This window comes from Pelobates fuscus, chromosome 7, assembly GCF_036172605.1.
Source record: "Pelobates fuscus isolate aPelFus1 chromosome 7, aPelFus1.pri, whole genome shotgun sequence".
Taxonomy (NCBI): Eukaryota; Metazoa; Chordata; class Amphibia; order Anura; family Pelobatidae; genus Pelobates; species Pelobates fuscus.
The window spans coordinates 210,115,892-210,123,002 of record NC_086323.1 but is presented as its reverse complement, the minus strand read 5'-3'; positions in this window follow the sequence as shown (position 1 = coordinate 210,123,002).

Here is a 7,111-nt window from a genome sequence, read left to right as displayed (position 1 = left end):
GCGGAATGCCCAAGACCCGTCCTGCCGGACAAGGTGGCAACGACCCCGGAATTTGACCCCTTGGTGGCCACGTATTTGACCCGGACGGGTCGAGACCCCAAGAAAGGGGTGGAGTGAAGCCTCCGGTCCGCGCAGGATAAGCAGCTGGACGTGCTGGGACCTCTATGCAGGATGTTGGCCTTAGAGGACGAAGCCTACACGGAGGGTACGACCCTGGATCCGGCCACCATGCGGGACTGGGCGTTGCGCTCCATTTGCCTGCTGGGCAATGCCAACGTGGCCCTCTGCACTGAACGCAGGAAGACTGCTCTGTTCCGTATGGACAACAAACTGTCGGAACTGGGCTCCAAAGAATTGGGCCCCATGGCTAAAGGTCTGCTGTTCGGGGAGCCGTTCATTAAGGAACTGCAGAAGCACGTCAACCTGTTTACCTCCCTGGACAAGGCCCAGTCTTCCATAAAGAAGGTTTTTCGGCCGCAGACCTCCCGGGTTTTTGGGCGGGCTGGACGACAGCGGGGTCGTGTCTCCAGCCGCGGTTAGTCCTCAGGCCGCCACAGATCCTGTGGTCCGTCCTTCTTCCCATCCTACCAACCCAGAACCCCCTTCGCTCAGAGGTCGGATAGAGGTCGTGGATACCGCGCCAGAGGACGGGCGAGATTTCCTGCTGGTGAGTACACCTCCTTCCACTTTCGTTCACCATTCTTTGCATGCGGGCAGACTGTTTCACTGCAGGGACAGGTGGCGGGAGGTATCCTCAGACGATTGGGTTCTTCAGACTGTGCGGGGAAATGTCATAGATTTCCACTCCCCTCCAACACAGGTTGGACCCCCGAGGGTCCCCGTCATCGCCAGAGAACAACAGTCCCTGATAGATGCAGAGGTTCGGGCGCTGTTCGCCAAAGGCGCGGTCCAACGAGCCCCAGGTTCGGGGGGCTTCTTCAGCTCAATCTTCCTCGTGAGGAAAAAGTCCGGGGAGTTCCGCTGGTGATCAACCTACGGGAATTGAACGCCTTCGTGGTCTACAACCACTTCAAAATCGAGGGAATTCATCTTCTGCGGGACCTCCTCAGACCGGGAGACTGGTTCACGAGGCTGGATCTAAAGGACGCCTACCTCTCCGTCCCGGTGGACGAGGACTGTCGCAGGTTTCTTCGCTTCCGATGGAAGGGCGTTCCATGCCAATTTACATGCCTCCCCTTCGGCCTCAGCTTGGCCCCTTGGTGTTTCACCAAACTCCTAAAACCGGTGGTCGCCCGATTCAGATCGGAAGGTGTCCGATGCATAATATACCTGGACGACTTGCTGATCTTTTGCGAGGACCCCTCCAGGCTCAGATATCAGACTCACTCTGCGATCTCCTTGTTGGAACATCTGGGGTTTGTGGTCAATCTGAAGAAATCGGCATTGGAGCCTTCCCAGACGGTGGAATTCTTGGGTTTCGAAGTCGATGCGAAGGAGTGCGTTCTTCGACTGCCCTTGGCGAAGTTAGCGACCATTCGAAAAGAGATACGGCGGATCTTATGTCAAGACCAGATTCCCCTACGGACTTTGGCACGCGTGGTGGGTCTCCTCTCGGCCTCGATACAGGCGATTTACCCGGGTCCGCTCCATTACAGGGCCATGCAACGGCTGAAGGCTCATTTTCTGCGCAGGAGACCCTCTTACGACCAGATGATATCCCTGTCTCCGGATATCAGGACCGAACTGCACTGGTAGCTCCTGCATATGTCCGCCTGGAACGGCAAGGCGATATTCGGACCAACCCCGGACTTTGTGCTGGAGTTAGATGCGAGTCTGTGGGGCTGGGGTGCCACATGCGCGACTGGGTCCACGGGAGGGCCGTGGTCGGACAAGGAATCGGACTTCCACATCAATTGCTTGGAATTGATTGCGGGGTCATTTGCGATTCGGAGCCTGGCAAACCACCTGTCGGATTGCTGCGTTCTCCTTCGGATGGACAATATCTCGGCGGTGCAATACATCAACCGCTTGGGGGGCGCTCGATCTCGAGCATTGTCGGAGGTGACGAAGGAGATTTACAACTTCTGTTTCCAGCGCAACATCACCCTGCAGGCGGAGTATCTCCCGGGGGAGTCGAACCTGACGGCGGACTGGTTCTCCAGACATTGGCGGGATGCCAGCGACTGGAAACTCCTACGATCGGTCTTCCTCGAACTCGAGACCCAGAGGGGCCCGTTCATTTTGGATCTATTCGCCTCCAGGACGAATCACCAGACCCAGAGGTACTTCAGTTGGCTCCCGGATCCGGCGTGCACAGCGGTGGACGCTTTTCTCCAGGAATGGCCTTGCAGGGAGCGTATGCGTTTCCTCCATTCGCTATGATTCCCAGGGTGTTACTACAAGTTCGACGTCAACGTGTGTCCTTGGTGTTGCTGACCCCGCTGTGGCAGAGTCAGGCCTGGTTTCCGGAGCTCCTGGATCTCTCCTGTCAGGACCCTCTCCTGTTACCGTCATCTCGACTGCTCCTCTCGGACCCCCGGGGCAACCCTCACCCGCTGGTGGGAGACGGCCACCTACTCTTGGTGGCTTGGACTCTTTCAGGGGTGCCTGGAATGTCGAGGAGTTATCGCAATCGGCTAGAGACCTCCTCTGGGATTCCTGGGCTCCTGGGACGAGGAGGTGTTATCTTTCAGCATGGGGTTCCTGGTGTCGCTGGTGTTTGGAACGGGATACCGATCCCTTTACGGGTCTTGTATCTAGTGTATTAATTTTTTTGTCTCACCTCTTTGATCTGGGTCGGTCGTATCGCTCGGTTAACGTGGCTAGGTCAGCTATCTCAGCGGCGCATGTTCCGCTTCGAGGTTTTCCCATCGCCCAGGATCCGCTAGTCTGCAGACTCCTGCGTGGAATGAGACTGGCGCACCCTCCGGCGCCCAAGTATTCTTCCCTCTGGGACGTACGCTCGGTTTTGACGTTCCTTCAAGATTGGTCTGATAACCAGGACCTCTCTTTTCACCAGCTTTCGGCAAAATTTGCCCTTTTGTTGTGTCTGGTTTCGTTCTGACGTGTTTCGGATGTCAGGGCCTTCGATGTCGACGCTTTCTCATTTTCTCCGGAGGGGGTCTCCTTCAAGGTGGTTAGACGTACCAAGTCGGATTCGACGGTGGTATCATACCCTTACTTCAAGGACTCGCCTAAGCTGTGTGTAGCGAGGGCACTGGCTCGTTATGTTGCGGTTACCGCTTGTAACGGATCGCCTGGCACCCCGACTTGGTACCTCCGTTAATGGATGCTCCTAGTGCTTCCTGAGGACTCCAAGCACTCTGGCAGACACCACAATCACCGAATCCGAGAAACCTTTTAAATTCTCCCAAGCATATGAATGCTGTAGACCATTGAATAGGAACCATACGAATAGGCTTGTACTCCTAGCAGTCAACTGGAACAGCATACAATAAATCCTTCCCCCCAATAATGAGACGACACATCACTTTGAGGGTAAAACAGGAACTCTGGACTGGCTCATCCAGCCTGGCTTTTATTACAATAATCCACATACAGGCCACACCCAGGGGGAGGCATAAAATAACCAATCACATACATGGTTCAGCCCACACATCCCCTCCCCTCAGATAACATTAAACTCAATTATCCGGTACACTTTTTCAGCCAAGTTCTGGATGTACCCCAAAACCCGGGGGTACACCTTTAAATCCAGCATCGCTGGATAGCCCTTATTCAGGGGGACAACATATTCAAAATTCAAGTAATTCGGATGAATGGTTCGGGAGATATGAGGTTCCAAAGATTTGACCGCATGGGTAAAGTATCCGAAAACAGTTCCATGCATTTTGGCCCTGCGGTCGGTCACAAACAAGGGAATGAAAACAGGCGAATTGCCTGTGTTATAGAGCCTGGAGAGGGTTTGAATGAATTCCCTTGTTTATGGGGCTCTTTCTACCGAACGGCGGGTCATTCGGTAGTTTCCATACGAATTTCTGGAAGTATGGAGGTCTCAGCGGTGTTTGCCTAGTCGAGTGTCCGATTTCAGTTCCAGACACTCGACGGCAAAACACCGCTGTTCGGGAGTTTAAGATGGCCGCCGCCACATGTTTGTTTCCCGAATGGCGGCCACCCAGAGGACAAAGACCACACTGCACTGATTGCCAATTACCTGTTTGCAACATTGTTGCAAACGGTAATTGGAGGCACACTCATTCCTGGGTGGTCTGGTTGTTCGGTAGTTTCACTCAATATACTGAATGGAGTGATTCTACCGAACAATCAGAATGCTGCATACAAATCACCCAGGATAAACTTAACACATCTATAAATACATATATAATATTACAGGCAGTACACTTGAATATGCTTCACAATCTTAAAGGGACAGTAGTCCCAAAAGTCCCAATATGTCCATAGATGCTGTTAAAAGGGCCAGTAGCAGCAATATACAGTACAATATGCCCCAAATAACCCAGGGGCCATAGTCAGTAGGTAGGAGGCTAGCAAACAGGCTTCTCCAGGGCCCAGTGGCGAGGTTGGTTTCGCCACACCGCTCCTTTGCGCTCTTCTCATTCTGAGCAGTTGTTGATTTCGTATGTCAGGCCCCATAAACCGGTCTCGTTCCCTACGCTGGCTCGATGGATAAGATGGCTTCTGACTCTGGCGGGCGTGAATGCGACCTTCGGAGCGCATTCGGTTAGGGGCGCCGCGGCTTCCGGAGCTTTTCTGGCGGGTGCTGCCCTTCAGGACATTTTGCGTTCAGCGGACTGGAAGAGACTTTTCGTCAATTCTACTTTAGACCGTCGGACCATGCTTCTTTTGCTTTGCTGTCGGAGCGTTAAAACAGCAAATATGAAGCCTCCTGTCATGCTATAAAATTGTAGATTATACTAGCTTTAGTGTAACTATAATCTTAATTTTATTAATGACAGGAGGCGAATATTTCCCACCCAGTTTGATTTCTTCCCTCCCTTGTTTTGGATGGATTGCTTTGTTGGTAGTTCTGTTGATTTGTCTGATTATCTGGGCTAGGTTGGTTAGTCTGGGGTGATGTTGTGGGAAGTGCATGTTTATTGTATTGACGGTCATTAGTGATGGATTTCGTGTCTTTATTCTATCAGTACTGGATCGTGGGATTTATGTTTTATCAGTACATTTCGCTCACTAATCCGTGTTTTCGATTCTGTTTATTTCGTTTCAGTTTAATGGTTCGACTTCAGTTCATAGAATCGGCTCTTCGACAGGATGAAGATCAAGTTCATCCATTATCCGAAGTTTTTCCAGATGGCATTCACTGTTATGTTGTAAAATTTTTCTGCATCTGGCTGTTGTCATTGTTATGTACGTTTTGTTGTCGCAGCGTGAAAGAGGAAATGGTGGCTTAGGAGGAGCCTTATATTAAGATTTTTTTTTAAATTTGTATTTCCGTCTGACATTTTAGCTGTGAATGTCATAATACTGTTAGCTTTTACTGCAAAAAAAATGCACATATTTGTAATCAGCGATGTCTCACGAGTACAACAGTACCCCCTATGTACAGGTTTTATAGTGTTTTGGAAAGTTACAGGGTCAAATATAGAACATTCCATTTTCAAATAGAAATTTGCCAGATTAGTAATGTTACCTTTGAGACGGTGTGGTAGCCCAGCAATGAGAATTACCCCCATAATGGCATACCATTTGAAAAAGTAGACAACCAAAGGTATTGCAAGTGGGGTATGTCCAGTCTTTTTTAGTAGCCACTTAGTCACAAACACTGGCCAAAGTTAGCATTCATATTTGTTTTTGTGTTAAAAAAGCAAAAAACTAATATTTGGCCAGTGTTTGTGACTAAGTGGCTACTAAGAAAGACTGGACATACCCCATTTGCAATACCTCGGGTTGTCTACTTTTGCAAATGGTATGCCATCATGGGGGTAATTCTCATTCCTGGGCTACCATACCGTCTCAAAGGCAACATAACCAATCTGGCAAATTTCAATGTCAAAAAAATGAAATGCAAGCCTTATATGTGACTCTCTAACTTTCCAAAACACCATGAAATCTGTACATGGGGGGTACTGTTATTCTCGGGAGACTTCACTAAACACAAATATTAGTGTTTTAAAACAGTAAAACATATTACAACAATAATATAGTTCATAAAAGTGCCGTTCGTTTGTAAAAAATGCACAAAACGTCACTTTTACTTAAAATATCATCGTTGTAATACAATTTACCAATTTGAAACACTAATATGTGAGTTCAGCGAAGTCTCCCGAGTAAAACAGTAACCCCCATGTACAGGTTTTATGTTGTCTTGGAGAGTTACAGGGTCAAATATAGTGCATGCAAATTAAATTCTCTGCACTTTCTCCCTGTGTTGTCAGGTATGTCAATCAAATTTTAATTAATCAAATCACCTAATTATGTTAAAAGGTTACTTAAATATACACGTAGAATTTTAATATATATGCATTTATAGGTATTTAAATTCTACGTGTATACTAATGTAATCTTTTATGTAATTATATGTATTTATCTATATATATATATTTGCGGTTATTTGCATTTTATATATAGTGTATTTTGTTACCAATATATATATATTAATAACAAAATACAGTTAGAATGAAATTACATATGGATATATAATTTATATTAAATTTTGTTTCAATATTGTATTTTATTTAATAATTGTATTATTTTATTTATTTATTATTGTAATTATACGTATTTATATATATAATATATGTGTATATATCTATTATATATATAATATATGTATATTAAACTAGATAGCCCCTGCACTCCAACCAAAACAATGAGAAAAAATACCTGGTGCTCTGGTGGCCCAACAATACAGGATACAAAAGATACCGGCACTCAAGGGTTGACAACACATCAAATCTTCATTTATTTCGAAGTTAGAGATCGACGTTTCAGCTCCTCACAGGAGACAAGATATCACAACACTGAATACACTCTTATATAGGACATACAATTACTGTTAATGGGTACTTACCCCCAGGTGCTCTGCATTTGCGCTTGCCGCCAGAATCGCCGAGACCGCCTTCACAGACAACCATACTTCCGGGTTTACGGTCATGTGACCCCCTAGGACGTGTTCATTGGATCGGACTCTGCCCGTTGCTGGGGCAACCCC